The sequence below is a fragment of the Dermacentor albipictus genome, chromosome 1, assembly GCF_038994185.2.
Source record: "Dermacentor albipictus isolate Rhodes 1998 colony chromosome 1, USDA_Dalb.pri_finalv2, whole genome shotgun sequence".
NCBI lineage: Eukaryota > Metazoa > Arthropoda > Arachnida > Ixodida > Ixodidae > Dermacentor > Dermacentor albipictus.
This window is the reverse complement of record NC_091821.1, coordinates 303,439,043-303,459,218: the sequence shown is the minus strand read 5'-3', so window position 1 is coordinate 303,459,218 and position 20,176 is coordinate 303,439,043. Positions and strand designations below refer to the sequence as shown.

The window sequence follows — 20,176 nt, the reverse complement described above, 5'->3', positions numbered from 1 at the left end:
AGTGCGTGTTTTGAACGTGCTCTGTGATGGCATCTGATGCCATGTGTTTTTTGGTAACATCTTTTTTGTGTTGTTCCATTCATGTTTGGACGTTTCCCATTTCCCCAATGTAGGCAGATTTTCAACCTGCACAGGGAAAACCTCTCCTGGATAGTTTGAACAGGCCTCACTGATGAGTTAATTGCTTAGCCAGTGCATGCACAATCAGTGCACCATGCTTCTTGAAAATTCTCAACAGTGATTCATTAGTTCCTTGAATGTAGAGTATCACTGCATGCTTTAGTTTCGTGTACTTAGGAGCTTCATCTCCCTGTTCATGACTTGCTGCACCATCTTGTGAATGAAAAGCATTGAGTAGCTGCTCCACTTCCAAGTCGTTCTGGTCTGCTTCCAGTTCTCCTTTCAAATAGTCATTGTGATGCCTAAGACTGTCAGTTGTTCCGGCAGTCACCTTTGACTTCTTTCCATGGACTGCAATGTAACTCGAAACAAGAGGGCAAGGCAAGGCAGGGCTTGGCTGAAGCAGCCTTAAATTATAGCAAAATTTGTGACCCTTTATTTTCACATGTAACCCTAACGCAGACTTTAATGCATTTTACACGGTACTTCATCACAGGCACCTTTTCCTGTCATCAGACTGGCATGTAATGAATTAGACTTAATGGATTGCTCCCAATAAAACTCTTTTGTAAGTGTTGGTTTCTTTCCTCAAGCAGGGATGATGCCAATTCACTTTTTTAACAGCCTATTAGCAGTAATCAGCTACATTACTGAGTAAGCAAGTTATACTTGAACATACAAACATGGCAGCAAAAAAATTGCGAGTGATCAGATACTTTCTTCCAAGAAAGAAGCAATGGTTAAGCAACGAAAAAGCCTCATACAAGAGCATATCCAGACACTCATAGGGGTAATACAGGAACAGCTGCATTCTGATGTATCTACAACAGATAAGAAAAATTTCTATGCCAATGATAGAAGCAAAATATTAGGTTAGCACATAGAAAATCAGAATTTTTTCTTATTTTTGCACCCAGAGACAATATTGTGGAGCTGACTTGTGCCTGTGATAAGCATGCAAACAAAACATTGCTAGAAGAGCCATGGCCAGAAATTTTAGCCAGGCACTGTACAGGCTTCTGCACTTGCAGAAGCACTTCAACTGATGTCAATATACGCACCAGTTTCATATGCGCGCTATGTCACAGCAGTGTCATCACACTATGCATTTATGAGAAGAGCTTTAAACTACCCTAACTGCCCGAAATGCACACACACCGGTGAAATCAATTTGCCAACTGTGCAACTCATCATAAAAGGCAAATAATTAGCAAGCAGAATGGAAATAAGAGGCGCAGTTGCACCTGCTGCTATAACGTTGTAGCGGTATTACAAAGCTAGCACTTCCTGGGGATACAGTGTCTCGGTCGGTGCGAGGGAGAACATTGCATTTCTGCATTAGAAAAAGAAGCTGTTAGGGGTCAAGTCTCTAGCTGTTCTAAATGACACACGAGTAACTAGCATATGATTCTAGCTGCAGTTCCACACTTCGGGAAACAATGCGGTAGCTTGCTCAGGTGCACAAAAGGCAAACTAAAGAAACAAGCAAACATTCGGTATGTAATACCAGTACGGCGACCTACAAGGTTAGTTTTTCTTTGTAATGTGAGATCAAATTCCAACTATTCTTATTAGGCTGGTGCTGCACTGCTCGGCGCTGCCGATCAAGACGAGCACACTGAACTTTCATGCAAAGACGGAAGCCTACGGTGAAGCAAATAATGCTACGTTCATTTCAACAGCTGGCCCAGGCGAAGTTGTCAAGGGCGGTAAGCAGCGACGTGCAATCTCGGACGTGCAGACGACATTCCAAGCGGCTCAGCGCATAGAGTTTGCTGAGCGGACGCATTTGACACCTGTTGCACGCCTACCTCAGCAGCTGTCAGGCGGAGTAGTTCCGTGCCGCAAGGCCGCCGCACGCGAACGCGGCAGTATGGGGTGTGGCAGTGCCCATTAAACGGCTGCGACGGCCTCGGAAAGCGGTAACGCAGTCGTTTGCCCCACAAACGCAACGCCGGTTTACGGAACGGCCGGTCTACTACTCAAAGCATAATGCAGATCAGTGACGTCAATGCAAGTTGAGGAAAGGCATTGGTTGAGGACTACGTAGATATGGCGCTGCCGTCGGCTTCGCAGCTGGTTTCGGTCGTCCTAGGCAAAAGAGTGGCCGTTCCAGGTAGTGAGGGAGAGGGATAGTGAGGCACGTTATGCGCGCAAGTAAACTCGCTCACAAAATATTGCGGGGCGCGCGAGCGCGTGGCGGAACGACCCTCCTCCCCTGCTAGCGGGAAACCCTGGTGTCGAGACCGACGCCTGAACGCATGCGCGTCCGTCCGAGACTGCAAGCGCGCATGTTTCCGCACTTCCTCCTTGCGCGCCGGCGATATCCGAATGTAGCCGCGAGGTTGCTCTCTTGCGATTGGCGCTGTGGTGGCTTCGACGGGCACAACTAGGTATGTGAAGCGTGTTTAGAAGCGTGAGCTTGCGCGCGCCGCTGCGGCCGCTTTTTGTCCAGTCATAATCGCTGACGCATAGGTGGTGAACGCAACAAGTCATTTTTCTTCTACGCTGCACCTTTTCGTGGCCAATCATCGTTGGTTATTTCTTGTTACGAACGGGGCGTTCTCCTGCAGAACAGCGTGGCAGGAAAGGCGCTCCATAGAAGGAGACAGGCAAGACGAAAATGAGCTCTTGATTTCCGTTGTATAAACGAAGTTTTGCCCGTCGAAGCCGCCACAGCGCCAAACGCAAGAAGGGCACCTCGCGGCTGCATTCGGATATCGCCGGCGCGCAAGGAGGAAGTGCGGAAACATGCGCGCTTGCAGTCTCGGACGGACGCGCATGCGTGCATGCGCCGGTCTCGACACCAGGGGTTCCCGCTAGCAGGGGAGGAGGATCGTTCCGCCACGCGCTCGCGCGCCCCGCAATATTAGAGTGTTTTAGCAGAACGTTTTTGACGGTCCGCTCCGCTCTCGCGTACCCGCTCAGAGTTAGCGGAGCGGCGGACGAAGAATCAGTTTTAGCGGAGCGCCCGGCTGCGTCCGAAAGGCATGTGCTTGCCTGACGCGCCACCTTTTCCGCAGAAGGTAAAACCGCTATGAACATAATATTCAAGTTGTATGAATTGCCGCAATAAAATAATATATTTGGAATTGCTCAAATATCTGAAGGCATTTCACGCAATACATTGCATTTTCCTTTCTTATATATATATAATCCTTACATTAACAAAGCCGTTGCGCTGTGTTGTAGCCAAGACAAGGTTTTTTGCTCTTTCAGTACACCTGAAACGTGGTCCGCATAAACAAACGTGCACACATGGCATGGTTCTGAAACGGGTTCATGGCCACAACCTACCGAATAGAAGAAGATCTTCGTGTCTCCTAAAGTGTACTCTAGGTTTGCGCTTTACAAATCCCGATTCAAACGACCTCGTGGACGGGCCAGCAGCACTGGGGGCAGCCATTTTGCTTCGCTAGACCCGCTTGACGCGCTCGCCGCGCTCCGCTGAGAAAGCTTTCTAGCGGAGAGGGGGCTCCCGTCCGCTCGCCCGCTCACTGCTGAACGGGTCGCGCATGCGCACTTGCGCTTCCGCTAGCCCGCTGAGCGGAGCGGACCGTCAAAAACGCTCTGCTAAAACAGCCTATTTTGTGAGCGAGTGTACGCGTCTTTTCTTTGGAAACGAGGGGTAAGTTTCGGCTTTCAAAGGCTGTTGGATACGATACCGTTTGGTTGCCTCTGTGTCATCGCCCGTGGCGTGGCTAGTAGGTCTTCTGTCACTCCCCTCCCCGGGTGTAGTCGAGGAATGCGAGGATATCAACAATTTCCGTGTGTATGGGAAAAGGGGGTCGTACAGTTGACATACACGTAAAAATATGAAACAGTATATTAAATTGAGTTTTATCGAAGATCTATTTTCCATAAAACAAACGCTGTCTAAACATAATGCACAACACTCTGCTGAAGTCTACTTGTCTCTCCTTGAATTAGTTCTAACACATTACTTCGAATTTGAGGAGAGTTAATTACTACCTACAGATCGATACATGGTACAAGCATCGGTATGCCTTTTGCACCAACCTACGCGAACATATTCATGGGGATTCTAGAAGGAGATTTCCTATCGCGCTTCACTGACAAGCCCCATGCACACATACCTACGATACATAGACGACATATTCATAATATGGGGACATGGTCAAGACAGTCTAGATAAATATGCAGCATTGCTAAACTCTTTTCATCCAACAATAAGATTCACATCAGAATCCTCAACTGAGCGCATAAACTTTCTGGGCACAGCAATATACATTGACAATGGGGCGCTACAGACAACGCTGTATAGGAAACCTTTCGATAAACAACAGTATCTAGAATATACGAGCCACCATCCCAGACATTTCAAACAAGGCATCTTTAAAGGCCAAGCCACACGACTACGTCGGTATACGTACACTGGAAGCATAGCGCGCAAAGGACGATCCACAAAGACTAGACATGACAATATATAGCAGAGCATATATACGCAAATATATTGCGTATATATGCTCCTTCTCCGCAATAAACGCCGTGTCGAAAGTTAGCGCTTGTCCTGTCTAGTCTTTGTGGATCGTCCTTTGCGCGCTATGCTTCCAGTATAACTGTGTTTTACCAACCAGCCCAAGCCTATACTCTTCTGGCTACGCCGCATTTGCGTTGAAGACCAAGACTACATAGATAGACTCGATCACCTTAAAGAAACCCCATCAAACGGGAACCTCCCAAACAGTGACCTTCAAATAGCCTACACTGCTGCAACCAAACTTGATCGAGCTGAGGTCCTCAAGCCCCGCCCGAGGATCACAAGAACAACAACGTCTCTTTTTACTACTAAATTCTCCAATGCGCTCCCAAACGTGAATAACATCCTCACTAAATACTACCCAATTCGCACCAGCAACCACAAATTAATAAGACTTTTCCCGACCCGCCCAGAGTAGCCTACAGACGCAACATTAATTTTATAGATATTCTTGTGCATGCCAAACTAATGACAAAAGGGGAAGTTGGGAACCGGTCCTTGTGGCCGCCCCAGGTGCTCTCCATGCAAACATATTTTATCTACTACTACAGTAAAAATTACAGCGTCGAATTACGCACACAAGGTAACTTCGGGTTTCACCTGCACATCAAGCAACGTAGTCTACTGTCTAGAATGTGCTGCTTGTAACAGACAATACATAGGTGAGACTGGACAGCAAATTCATACAAGACTCAACGGTCACCGCGCGGACGCAAAACAATTTACCTAAAGCAGTAGCCGGCCACTTTAATGAACATGGTCATATATTTGACAAAGCAAGGCTCTATACTACAAATTAATTTCCGTTCACCTCGCGAACGGAAATATACGGATTCATACCTCATACGCAAGTTTAATTGCCTACACCCGACGGGAATTAGTTTGGCACGTGGCAACCTGGAATTTTTAAAATGGGTAACTTAAATCTGAAATTCTCATATCATCAACCAAGACACAAAACACAATGCCACCAGCTAACCTTGATTCTTAACATCACCTATTCCTCCATTTCGAAAATTTTCTCCTGCCTACTATTCAATTTAATGTGCTCTCATGTTTTTACGTTTACTGTACGACCCCCTTTTCCCATGTACACTTGCCCTGTCCGTTTCTGCACACGTCACCCTCCTATTTGTTATTCCGGTTTCGGTCCCCCCCTCTCTTTTCTTTATTTATATGTTTTTTGAAACACCCTCACCAAGACATTCCGAAGTCCCAGACGTCAGTATGCCTTTTTCGGCGCCTCAGCCACACAGGGTATCGCCATTTTTGTATACTGCCGTAGCCACCTACGTAGAGCGACTGCGGCTAATGTCCCTTGAAAGACCATGCTTCTCAAGTCACTCTTTCAACTCATGTTTTTTTTTATGTGTGTTACTCGCGCACTGACCGCCTGACCGGCTCTTCTAATGCCACAAAATTATGCCGCCAACGACACCCTTGAATGCTCCCTAACCTCTCGCTTCCCCAACGCCCTCCCATGTTCTATTCTTTCTTTTTTTCTTGTTCTTTCTCCTTTTTTTCTCTTTTCTCCCCGCCTTCCCACTCTCCCGCTCTTGTCCCCTCGCCTTGGGAACGAAGCTCACAGACGTCAGGCGACAGCGCTCATTACCTCTGAAGTCTCTCCCTTTATAACCAACCGCTACCGACAACACCCGCACGTGACGTCACCGCACTGACCCTTTAAAACTAACATGCCGAGGATGACGAGGCCGCCTTTGACGAAGATAGTTCCTCGTATCGAAATGTTGGCCAGCCTTTCTGAGGCACCTTATCCCTATTTACAAACTTTGTACCAGTGTGCTATTCCATCTGTCAGCCCCTTTCTTGATTTTAGGTTAGGACAGTGAGCTCTGAAAGCGTTTCTTCTCGACAATAGTTCATTACTCAAGGCAGGCCCTGTCAACCGGCGGGGAAATGCACGCGTCTATGCTCCCAACATCATTTAGTATCTCGTCATGTCCCCAGCGGCAGCGATGACAGCGCTCATTAGGGCAGTGAGGTGTAAATTGACTTGGTAAGTGATGTGTTCATTCGCAGCACGTCCCACTCGCTGACGATTGTGGACTTGGTGGTGATTTGGCGCTCTTAAAACTTAAGATAAAAAAGCAAATGACCTTGAAACGCCAATGCAGTGTCATCTCCATCCTTCGCTCATTGGTGATCGAAGAACGGTGCGGCTCTCTGCAGATACAGGCAGGTTTACAGGATTCAAGATTGATCTGAATAAAGCTGGCGCTCGTCTGTCTTAGTTCATTCCAGATTTTTCATCTGACCAGAACGGTGCTAAATTGTTTGCCTTGTCACATAGGCCCGTGTATCGCAGAAAGAACGACTGAAGATTATTGAACGGTGTTCTAGGAACTACACTTGAAAAAAAAAAAAAACATGACAGGACGGTCGCTTAAAGCGGTTAACAGGATACTGCAGGCCTACCAGAAAGAAAGGCGAATCAGGGGTGTCCCTCGCGGACGTCCACCAAGGGCCACAACGGGCGAAGAGGATTTGTCCATTGTTGCGGCTGCTGTAGATATGCAGATATAGGCCGCGGTATCTGCAACGGGTCGCAGTGAGCGGGCGTACTAGTGCGAGCGTATGGACCAAAGGTGGTCTTGGCCCACGGGTACTTTTAGAAGGCAAGTTCACCGCTGAGAGGTACGGGGCAATCGTAGATGTACCGGTTCCCTACGTTCCTCACGGCCCGTTCCCGGAAGGCGCGATAGGTCGCCGGTCCACACTACACGTGTTGTGCAAGAACGGCTCGATGAGCGCGGCGTCACTGTCCTGAGTGACCGCCCCAATCCCCGGACCTCAATTCATTGAAAATGTCTGGGGCATTGAAAGCATCGCTGGAGCGCCATCCTCTGCATGGGTTATTGTCCGAGGATACACTCTCGTCCACCATCATCAGCGAGTGGACGTTCTCCGAATGAACACATCGCTTACCGAGTCACTTTACACCTTACTGCCTTCCAGAATGAGCGCTGTCATCGCTGCCGTTGACGAAACACTAAGTGATGTTCATAGCGTGACGCGTGCATTTCCCCGCCAGCTGGCAGGGCCTGTCTTGATCGAGTAAGGAACTATTGTCGAGAAGAAACACTTGCAGCTCACTGTCTTAACCTAAAGCATTATTTTATTCGTGTCCGTTTGTTTCGTCGTGTTTGGCCCGCATAGTTATTGTTGAGTGCTTTATTTTCCTTTTGCGTCAAATAAAGATTGAGCACGTTGCGCGTTTGGTGTCACTTTCTTGTCGCCGCGTGTTACGGTAGCACACACAGCGAAGAAATATACGTGCACGCACTCAGTACTCCGGCCTTTCGAAAGATGCATCGAAGCGACGGCTCCACGGAGGTAAGGAGGGGCCCTGACGTCACTCTTTGTGAAGCTAAAATGAAGCCGGAAGTTGGCGTTGCTCATGGCGTTGCTCCGCCTATCGGGCCAGCTCTCCTCTCTTGTTTACATTTCTCGCGCAACCACGCCGCGCTGCGCGCAACCGTGCTGCTTGGACACGTGCGCTCCGCAGCAATACTACGTTAGCACTTTAGCATGATTCCGCGAAAGAGGGCAACATTTCCCGCGGATATTCCTTCGTCCGTAGCCATTGCCGTGGCACGGTACATTGCGTACAGCGTTGCATGCGCGTTCATTTCCCAAACATTAGTTCCTCCTGTACCACCTGTCCACAGCAACATGCGGTAGAGCACGGTCCAGATAACACAGCGCAACAAAACACGGAGACCAAAGCAAACCTGCCCGCACGGCGCCTTTGCCACGGTACGAAACCTACGGAGCAACACGTGTGAGCGCACATAACCATAACAAAGCCGCCATTGTGGCCCGAAAGGCGTGACCGCTACAGCAAAGACATAAAAAAAAACAGCAAGAAAGAGGAGAACGTACTACGCCATTTCCTCCACACTTTTCTCCTAGCGCGCGGAGGGGGTAGGGCCTCTCCTCAGTTTCCTTCCTCCATGGACGGCTCTAACCTAGCACCAAACTGGGTTCGATTCGTGGTAACGCGTGAAGTTCGAAAGCTAGGAGAAGTGACTGCGGTTATCGCGTTATCTCAACTAGCATGCGATACGAAGATTGATACATTAGACGCCGCTGATTCCAAATTCGATTGTGGATCTTATGGCTCGTAGGCCTAACATGGCTAAGCTTGGCTGGTGAAGGCACGAAAAGTTGGTTTGCTCAAAACTAAGCGCAATACAGAATAACATCTAAATCTAAAGCAAGTCAAAATTACTATTCCTATCATAACATGGTATATTGTATTTAATTATTTCTAATAGCTTTTCTTTGACTCCGTAGTGGCGCTGTCAGCGCAAGACGCTATCCGCAAACGCAAAGCCCTATTCTAAAGCTCTTCCGTGCCCCAACGCTAACACTCGCAAAGCCCTTTTGCGGGTGTTATCCCGACCCCAGCGCTCGCCGCATCGCGATGCAATGCGCTCCGAGTTTTCCCCTAAGTGTGAAACAGACTGTACATTGTACATGCTTTAAAAATACATCATTGCTTAGGTGGTAATGTCCATATAGTACAATCATTTTCCGAAAGAACACGTGTACAGCTAACAAGGCCAACGGAAGTCTGGCTTAAAAATTTCTGGCAAGGCACTTAACTTAAAGGGACCCTGAAACGCTTTTGACGATTTTCTACAAACGTACTGAGTCGTTAGAGTAGGTCCTTCTGATCATTAATTGACACATCTAAGTGCTCTGCGTAAAGCGTGTAATTTATTATAAAGTTTTAAAAATTCACATCGCTGCCGATCGCAGCGCACTGCTCGGCGGAATTTTAAGCCGCCCATACCCAACGTTGGCCCCTACCCATATGACGTCAGTGGGGCGAGCTATCCGATTGGCTGACCAGGGCGCGTGATCGATAATTTTTCCAACTTTATGGTAAACAAATGATCTTCGTAATAGTTGGAATGTTAGTTAATTTGTTTTTATAAAGAGAAAGTAGCAGAAAGAGAATGCACAAGAACAATTTTTCAGTACACTTAAGCACTTCCGGCACACAGCAAGTGTCGTCTGCTTGTGTTACAACGTACTCCATTTTGACGAGAGCTCCGCGGTCAGAGTTGGTCTCAGTCTTTTCGCGAGCACTATGATTCGACTTTGTTGCCTTGTGGACTGCAAACGTAGCGACTGGCAATATGTCAAGCTGCGACATCGTGTCCCTCTGCAGGGCAGCGCACGAGCGAACTGGCTGCTGCGCATCGGACTGCCGCTATCCGATCGGCGCCAGGATTTGCACGTTTGTGGCCGTCACTTTACACCGGAAGATTACTAACGCACTAGCGTTTCGCGAGTCCCGTATTAGGGCAAACGTAAGCGCAAGGGGACAGGGTCTGGCCGCTTGACTGTGCCGTAACGGGATGAGCCGAGATGAGCAGAAGGGCAAAGGTGAATGGTCTGCACGGTGCAGCCACCTGGTGGCATAGAGCTCAACCATACACAGTAGCAGCAACGAAGCGTATTCTTTTTCGCTGCTGGTGCGTTATTTTTCGCAGGAGTGTAATCATCAACACGTTGTTTTTATAACTGTTTAAAATGTTTTACACTTGGTTAGAGCAATATTAGCGCTTTGTTTGGCTGGTTAAGCGCTGCGCCAAAGTTCCTTCATCAGCTTGAGTTTATGCCTCCAGTCATTTGCCGATATGACCAGCTTGCCTGTGGCTAACGGAATACCAGACACGTTCGGCGCTACGACAGAATGCTCGCAACGCACGCTGCTTCGATAGCTCTCGCTTGGGGTCGACAGCCAAGCGGCTAGCGGAGAGGTTTCGCGCGGGCGGGGGCGGGCTTCAAAACAACCGGAAGTGGACGATGTGACGTCGCGTCGTGACGCAGGACCAGTGAAGGCGGAGCTCAGCCCCGCTCGCTCGGCGAACGAGTTGAGGAGGAAAAGCATGGCTGGGGAGGAGGGTAACTTATAATCGCTTGTAGCTCCATTAATACGTAACGCTTCACTTAAATTGTGGTGCGAATGTTCTACTTAAGCTGTTACCTACGCGTCTACAAAATTTGTTCGAACCGTTTCAGGGGCCCTTTAAAAAGCAAGGACATGGTGAGGGAACGAGTTATGTGCGTGGTGACCTGCTGTGGTCTGCGGACGCATACGATTAGCGGTCACAATGTGTACTTTATGCCGTAAACTAATAATTACCTATTGGACCACAGATCTCCAGTAAACATCCAAAGGACATCTTACAACCGATATTTTGACGTCCGTCGGATATCCAAAGAAGTGCCAATGATGTGCTACGGATTTCAGTAGGATCGTCCGACGCACAAAGAAGCACTTCCAAAGAACGTCCATCGTACATCAAAATCAGATATTCGGACGTCCACAGCACGTTTGAAGATAACCCACTGGACCATCAATGTCCTACAGATGTCCAGCAGAGATCCAAAACGGGACACTCGACCATCCCTGGATCGTCCATGGGATCGTCCCAGGCACGCGAATTGAAGCTCATAGAAACATCCCACGAACGTCATAATGGGATATTCGGACGTCCAAGAGATGTTTAAATATGGATTCTTATTGCACAATCCCGAGTACAGTCGCCCAAATCTTTAACTGGTGTGCGGGAGCGACGACTTTTCCGTGCGTCAGCGCCGTTTGACGGGGCGAGGCTAGAAACAGTCTGAGGCTAAGCGCATGCGGACAAAGCGCGCTCAGCTGGGCCCATCGTCTACTAGGCTGTTTCCAGCCTCGCCGCGTCATACGGCGCTGACGCCCGGAAAAGTCGCCGCTCCCGCACACCAGTTAAAGATTTGGGCGACTGAAGAGCTCCTGGCTTTATATAATCTCTCTTGGTCCTCGGGAACTGTGCCTGCACATTGGAAGACAAGCAAAATTGTGGCATTATTGAAACCAGGCAAGACACCCCATGCTATGCTTTCCTACAGACCTGTGGCGCTTGCCAGTTGCATAGGTAAAACCATGGAACGCATGGTTTTGACGCGCCCGGAGTGGTTTTTGGAGAAACGTAATATATATCCAGACGCAATGACAGGCTTCCGAAAGGGTAGGTCGTCAATCGACAGCGTCGTCGACCTAGTAACAACTGTTCAACATCAGAAACGTCGTCGTCGATTAACGGCTGCTGTCTTTCTAGATATCAAGGGTGCTTTTGACAACGTTCTCCATGATGCAATTTTAAATGCTCTAGAAGAATGTGGCGTCGGGGGACGTATGCATCAGTGGATAGCCAGCTATCTTCAAGGGAGAACAATATTCATGACAACTCCAGACGGTGAAACAATGAACCACCCCGTCTATCGTGGAGTGCCTCAAGGAGGTGTATTGAGCCCAACTTTATTTAATATCGTTCTCATTGGACTGGTCAAAGAACACGCACGCACAGTCTCGGTCTCTGTGTACGCAGACGATATCTGTATGTGGACCACGAGCTTAACGCGCTTGCAAGTGCAAACGAAGCTGCAGCGCGCGGTGTCAATAACGTCGACATACCTAAACAGTCGCGGACTGCAGCTCTCACCGGAAAAAAAGTGTAACCATGGCATTTACACGGAAGTCAATGGCCTGCTACCCCGTCATGATTAATGGGAAGATTATACCTTCAGTAACCCACTTCAAGTTTCTCGGAGTCACCATCGACCGTGACTTATCTTGGTCGAAGCACCTCTCTGGATTAAGAAGAAAGCTGGACAGCTTTACTCAGATCATTCGACATATGTCTGGAAATTCATGGGGGCCATCCAAGTCATCTCTTCTGCAGCTCTACCAGGCACTTCTTGTTGGCTACTTCCGCTACAGTGCGCCTGTACTTTCTCGGCTAAGTACAACTGCTATGCGCACGCTTGAAAGTGCTCAGGCTCGCGCACTGCGAATTTGCCTACACTGTAAACGCAAATGAGCCGAAAAGGGCATATTAAGGGATGTCACCTCCCTTGAGACAACGTGCCTGAAAACCGTGCTCCCTTACAGTGGTGCAGAAATGTTCAGCGTCCTCCATTTCGCTCCCTCGCAAAATGGGGGTGAAAGAAGGAGAAAGAACCTCAATTCTACATCCTTATTAAGAGGGAGTTTCGAAGATAGAGACCTCCCTTTAGCGTAAACGGAGTTCTCTGTTTCTTATTTTATGCGTTATTTTATTTTAGTATACACATGTGTGAGAAGGAGACGAGAAAGGAGAGATATATTGTCCAAGTGGTTGCTTTTCTTTCTCTTAATTCTGCAAATTTATACATTTCCAGAGTGCAAGCCAGCTTATTTAGGGCGATATAAAAGACGATTTGTTCGTCTCGTTGATCACAATGTCCTGTCGCGCTGCCAGAACCACCGGTCGACCTTACGACCTGACTTCGGAAGCGCGACCATGCAAGACTTCGACGGCTTCGGCCGTAGAATGTCGTCGCTTCTGTTTGTTTTCCCATCAACTAAAAGTGATACTGAAGGCAAAGCCCTCGAAGCGCCACTGTCGTCGGCGCCGGTGACGGCACCTGTTTTGCTCTAGCTTCGTAGTTCTGCGCGTGTGTCTATATGCGTTCTTACGAGAGAATTACGGCGGCCGTCGGAGAGTGTTGCGTGTAATATGTGGAACCTCACAAGAATACCTGCCCCCTGCGCAGCACGGCGGTGATCGGCCACCGCGTAGCCATCGCCTTGTGATCTGTGTACTACAATACACTTTTGTGGTTCGCGCGGCCGTGCTCGGGCATTCCCTACTGCGCCACGATATGAAAGCGGCTAGTGAAACCTCGCCCACAGTCCTCACAAAATCGGAGCGCGTACGGTGTGGACTGCTTTGGAAACGGCGCGTTTCGGATTACCGCTTGCCCAGTTGCCTCATGTTTCACGCGGCCTTATATATTCAGCTGCGGTGGTGAGTACGGCGCGGACCCATTGCGTAATGCACATAATGCTCACACCTTTTATGTTGCGGTGTTGAGACCCGTCGGTCCGCTGAAGAAAACTCAAGGAGCTAGTGCCGCACGAAAAAGAGACATTGTTTTGTTTCTTTCAATTTCTCCCGTTTTACGTGCCGGAACCACGATCTGATTACGAGGCACGCCGCATGCAGTTGGGATCGACTTCGGATTAATATTGATCTCCTGGGGTTCTTTACCGTGCACAGCCACGGCACGCGGGCGTTCTTGCACGCCACCGCATCGAAATGCGGCCGCCGTGGCCAGGATTTGATCCTGCGACCTCGTGCTTAATACTAAGCACAACGCCAAGGACACATAGCAACCACGGCGGGTCAAAGAGTGTTGTATTTTCGTCATGAGGTGTGTTTGATAACCATTCCCTAAGTGTCGATATAGGTTGTGACAGCGATTTGTGCCACAGCAACATTATTTCTAAGGCGGCAAATTACTGTTATGCAGCATGAACAATGCAAACAGCCATCCTGTTTCTGTGTTAAATGGAGGCATGCAGTGTGTGCACACAATTATGTTCATTTTATCAGTTTTGTGAAATAAGCTTAAAACTGCATGCATGCATTTTCACTGGGAAATCTGTACCAGCACTTTCTTGTACCAAATTGTCTATGCACAGAAGTTTGTGCATTAGAAATAAATTTCAGGCAGTTACAGCATACAATTTCTTTTTCTTAATTAATAAAGGGAAAATTAGACATCCACCCGTTCATAGCAATTGCTACAAAGGAAGCCCATACGGGTTCCTGAAAAGCCTCAGAGTTGAAGAAAATCGTCCTGGTCCGGGACTCGAACCCGGGACCACCGCCTTTCCGGGGCAGCCGCTCTACCATCTGAGCTAACCAGGCGGCTAGCAGATGGCAGGGCGAAGTCGAATTTGTCGACAACACACGAAGCAAAGACAAGTGTTTGACGTAGTAGTTCAGCAGAACTAAAGTCTGCAGAACATGTCTAAAGTGAGCTCCATCATCAGGGCAGCTAGGGCTCCCAAAAACACAAGTGCCAAAAATCTGGAGGCTCTTGGTATTCACAACACATATGAAGAACATCCCACAGCAGTGGTCACGCCTCAGACAGAACGTCTGAATTCGACAAAACAAGGAAAGGCCCTATTGCAAAAGGTGGCCCTGAGAGCGCAGTATGGCTGGGAAAAAACAGTTTCGCTACCCAGACAAACAAGAGAGAAAATTCTAGTTTCACCAATCCCAAAGAATATGAGCACGGAACACCACCAAAGCAGGAAAGCGCAATCAAAGGCTTTACTAAAGAAGTATGAAAGAAATCCAGACATATACTACACAAATGCGTGTAAAGTGGCAGCAGACAAATTCACAATAGTGGCCTTCAATCGGTTCACAGTGATAACAACCTCCATTCGTAACCCTTCAGCCTGTACCATGGATGCAGCAGCCATAGCACTGGCCTTTCGAGGTGCAGACAGACAGACAGACAAAGAACTTTAATGACAAGGTCCTGAGAAGCTTTGCCCTAGGGCAGAGCTGCGGGCTGCTCTCACGTGGGGACTGTTAGGCCGAGCCTAACGGCCGCATCGTGGGCTCTCTGGACAGCCTAAGTTTGACGTGCATATTCTGAACGTTAAGAGACGGGAAGATAGCGGTATGGATTAGAGAGAAAACGAGGACAGCCGATATTCTAATTGTCATTAAGTAAAATAAGTGGAGCTGGGCAGGCCATGTAGTGGGTAGCCTAAGTTTGATGTGCATATTCTGAGCTCTGGATGGCAGAGCTCCCAAAAGAAACCATCTGCATTGGCTATGGTGTACCTCTAAGGCAGCATGCTGTTCGTTAATGACGGGTACCGTCCCACGCAAAACTCACAGAATTGCACCAGGTGGTAATTTGGTGCCCGGCGCATTCTGGACTCGAGGGAAATGAGAGGGCAGACCGACTGCTCGGGCAATAAGCATCCAAGCACTAGTCGGTCCTTTCAAGGAACCCCCCATTGACCCACGTGACACCTTCGAAAACCAGGCAAAAGAGAGACAAAAATACAGGCGTCCGCACCCCAACCTTATGGGAGAACAGGCCAGGGATTAGTGCTGTGTACAGACTAACACATATCTACGCCTACAAATACTCAGTAAGATACACTCTGCATTCTATGAAAGTATGTGTTCTTGGTGCGGGGAGCTGCCAACTCTTGCCCACGTAACATGAATGTATAAACTACAGTCTCCAAATTCCAATTCGCCCCTTACGACGCAAGTGCCAAGTAACAGACAATGGAATGTTTGGCTTGCTAGTGAAGATGCAGAGAGCCAGAGAGCTCTTCTTGATCAAGCCCAGCAAACCACAGAGACCAGTGGAGCCCTGGACTGAGGGACGCACCGACCGCCCAAACGACTAAAAGAAATAAAGTTTATACTACTACTATTTGCCCTTAGTGCTATCAGCCATCAAGTTTACGTGCAATTACATATGAGCCACATGTCACTTGATTCACTCAGTTTCCATCCAGAAAATGCACTCTTTGTTGGAGGGCATGCATGATTGATTGTGCATTATGCTAATAGTCATTGATTGTAATATCATGCTGGCACATTTGATTCTGGAACTGTAATAAATTTCCAGACATTTTATTGCTTTGTCATAATTTTTGCACCTCGTTAGACACAATCTACTAAACACACAAAAAACTCCCTTCAACCTCGTAAAATTCCCAAAAGGTGCATAATAAACTCCCGACCTACCTGTAAAAGCTCTAATAAAGAGCTAAAATGCACTCCCAAAACATCTGTTTAAAACTCCCTTAATAAAACAGCTCCCTAAAGCTGTAAAAATTAACTCCCAAACATTCTCTTATATATTCCCATAAAAAGCAAAAATTCAACTCTCAAAATTAACCATAATTGCTCCCTTAAGCAAAGCTCCCAAAATATGGGAACAGTTGCTCCCATGTTTACACCTAAGCACTCCTACAAGGAGGCAAAATAATTTCCCAAAGGTCTCCTTCAACACTCCCTTAAGAAGCCAAACGTTTCCGAAAATGTACGTAAGGACTCCCATCGTTTCTCCTATAAATTCCCATAAGCAGCAAAATAAAATACCCATGTCAACTTGTAAAAGCTCCCAAAGCTCCTCATAAAAAGTTCCATAGTGCTGGTGTCCAAACGAGGAATGAAAAACTCCCAACGTTCCCCATGAAGACTCCTGCAACCGCTCAGGGGTTGGTGTTTAAAGGAGAATTCAAAAACTCCCATAATTCCCCATAAAACCACCAAACACAAGGAGGTGAAAAAAAACTCCGTTCGAAGGGAGGATCTTGTCCTCCCTTAAGGGCTTGAGTTATGCAACGAGGCCAAAACTCCCTAAAAGGGTCAAACCTGTTTACAGTGTAGGTATACCACGATGTGCGTCTACTTGGGGCACTATTGCAGAGGCACGTGCGTGCCCAGCTCGAGTTTATCTGCAACATGAGCCATTGCGAGTGCATCTAAGGCTACTGACTAGACACAGGAATCATCCACTCGCGAACATCACAAGGGTACGGCCTGTGTCCGCTTACTCAGAAGCCGTGTTGTCGCAGCAAGACTTATTGCCGTCGGACTTCGAACCGTATGACATACCCAAAGTTCCACCCTGGACGATGGCAAAGCCAACGGTGAGACTCTCAATCCCTGGAATAACGAAGAAGTCGAAAATGCCGCTTGCTGGTCTCAAGCATTTCGCGCTATCATACATTGCTTACATGTATGGACATTATGAACATGTTTTTACAGATGGTTCCGTGACACAGACCTCTTCCGCGGCTGCCTACACGGTGCCAGGAATGGGGATCGCACAACGGTTCAAGACAGGACACAGGACGTCGTCTACAGCGGCTGAGTTGACCGGAATTCGAGAAGCAGTTCGCTGCATACTGCAACAGAGTCTCGAGAAGTGGACAGTGTTCTGTGATTCAAAACCAGCACTGCAACTCATCAGCAATTATATGAATGACAGAACCGCATATAGTCCTCTCCTTTATGACATCATGTCTCTGCTTGCTGAGGCGTCTCATTCCGGGCACACCATCGTGCTGCAGTGGATTCCTGGCCATTGTGGAATAGCTGGAAATGAACAGGCTGACGTGGAAGCAAAAAAGGCGCACACTGACGGAACCATTGTAAAAATTCATTTTTCTCGGTATGACATTAACACCTTGCTCCATAACACCATTAAAACTTCTACGGCACGACATTGGGACAACCCCGAACATCGACAAGAGCGCCTATATAGACTTGACGCTGGATTACAATTCCGGCTTCCACTTCGGTTGCGGAGAAGCCAGGAAACACTCATTCATCGATTACGGCTGGGTGTGGCATACACCCACCGATACCTTCACAAGATTGGACAAGCACGGGACCCTGAATGTAGCGTCTGTCACACTCTCGAGACAATAGCTCACGTACTTTGCGTGTGCCCTCAATATGCGACCGAACGAAGACAACTCAAATCTACTGTTGACAGCTTGGACTCCCGCCCCTTTTCAGAAGAAAAGCTTTTGGGCGCGTGGAGGAGTGTTGACTGTGCCCAACGTGCCATAAAAGCACTTTTGAACTTTTTAAGTGAGACTGGCTTAGACGATCGTCTCTAGAAGCTGTGAGACGTGTAGTCACTGCGAAATGTGTTTGCGCAAAAACATTTTGTGGCAAGATTACTTTTTGTAAGGACAAGATTACTCTTGGTGTAGTGCGTCTCCAGTGCGCATCCGCATATTGGACAACGTGTATATAGTATCTCATTGTACCATATCATAATCATCCGCCACCTACCTTTCCCTGTATTTCCCACTTCCCCATTCCCCAGTGAGGAGTAGCAGGCTAGAGACACGCTCTCCAGGCCAACCTCTCCTCCTTTCTCTTCATTAAAATCGACTCCTCCTCCTTGGGCGACTGTACATCCTAAGGACATTTTTGTCAGGATGTAGGACGCTTCTGGGACATTTTGTGTTACCAATCGTCCAAAGGACGTTTGTGGGACATTTGGTAGTGGATTTAGAATATCTACAGGACGTCCATATTGATTACAAATTAACATAATAAGGACGTTCCTTATAATGTGCCCTAGCAGTGCAGCAGGCCTGCTGCATTTTACATACCATTAACAAAGTAAGTTTGGCCTGGTTTTGTGTTGGCTTGTGGGGCAATGATGAAAAGGAATTACATGGCTCTTGAAGATTCATCCCAGCGGTCCAGTAAGGTGACCAAACATTTTTGTTATGCAAAAGCTGAAGTATCGGGAGACAGACCAAGAATACATCCCGCATCTCAAAGCATGCTAAAGAATGCTTAGCTGCAGAGCAGCTAAGCACTGTGCACATAATTTCATGCTATGGTAAGCCAATTGATCACATACAACTTGACAAAAATGCATTAAATCAATACATAGTGTTACGTGTAGCTGTAGCCCAATGCTATATACATTTATTCAGAGGAAGCTAACGGAAGGCCACAATGGCGACGCTATACCAAGCGGGTCCACGTCGTCTTCCTCCTCTTCAGTGCAGCCACACTGTGCATGGTGGCTGTTTCGTAGCGTCCCGCCCCCCCCCCCCCCCCCCGGCAGTAGAAGCACCGTCCCGGTGCTTAATCTACACATCCGCGGTGAAAGGTGTATGGTATGGCTTTAGTCTCGCCACGTCAACGATGTCACTTGCAGCCGACGATGACGCTGACAGGTCGGCGGGGACGACTTCATACGTGACATCGGTCACTTGTCGCACCACACGGTATGGGCCAGTGTAGCGCGACAGCAGCTTTTCAGAAAGGCCCACACGTCGAATGGGTGACCAGAGAAGCACCAGAGAACCCGGAGTAAAGTGCACGTCGCGATGGCGGCAATCATCGAGGCGTCTCTGATGCTCCTGTGAGGCCTCGAGACGGGTGCGGGCGAGCTGGCGCGCGTGGTCGGCGTGCGCGATCGCATCGCGAGCGTATTCAGTGGTTGAAGGTGTGGCCGAGGGCAACAAAGTGTCTAAGGGCAACGCGGGTTCTCGGCCGTATAGGAGGTAGAATGGTGAATAGCCGGCGGTGTCGTGACGCGATGAATTATACGCGCACGTCACATGTGGTAAGTGAAGATCCCAGTCGTGGTGGTCGGTCGCAACGTACTTCGAAAGCATGTCGGTGATGGTCCGGTTGAGGCGTTCCGTGAGGCTGTTGGTCTGTGGGTGGTAGGACGTGCTGAACTGTGCTTTGTCGAGCAGGAGCGGATGATGTCCTTCACGACTGCCGCGAGAAAGCTGCGGCCACGGTCAGTGAGTAATTGGCGCGGAGCACCATGCACTAAAATGGTGTCATACAGAAGAAAGTCAGCAACGTCAGTGGCAGAACTTGTCGAGAGGGCTCTGGTGATTGCGCACCGCGTAGCATAATCAGTAGCGACGGCGACCCACTTATTTCCCGAGCCCGAGAGAGGAAATGGTCCAAGAAGGTCTAGACCAACACGGAAAAAGGGTTCGGGTGGGATATGGATCGGCTGGAGACATCCAGCTGGAGGTGTGGAGGGCTTCTTCCGGCGCTGACAGTGCTCACAAGCGGCAACGTAGCGCCGCACGGAGCGCCGGCCAAAAGAATCGACGTCGTACACGGTCGTATGTGCGCGAGACGCCCAAGTGTCCAG

The 20,176-nt window shown here is 48.5% G+C and overlaps 1 protein-coding gene across 7 annotated transcripts in view; it reads right to left on the bottom strand.

Annotated features, from left to right (window-relative positions):
• The window catches only part of LOC139054481 (SH2 domain-containing adapter protein D), a 75,109-nt gene that overhangs the window by 36,101 nt on the left and 18,832 nt on the right, over nucleotides 1–20,176 (bottom strand). The window contains exon 1 of one of the 7 annotated variants that reach the window (XM_070531512.1): nucleotides 1,932–2,237. The exons of 4 other annotated variants lie outside the window; for them this stretch is intronic. The gene's annotated coding sequence lies outside the window, so the exon portion shown is untranslated. Of the gene's footprint in view, nucleotides 1–1,931; nucleotides 2,238–20,176 lie in introns of those variants that run through there. 2 more of the 7 variants (XM_070531516.1, XM_070531514.1) reach the window with 2 other exon arrangements.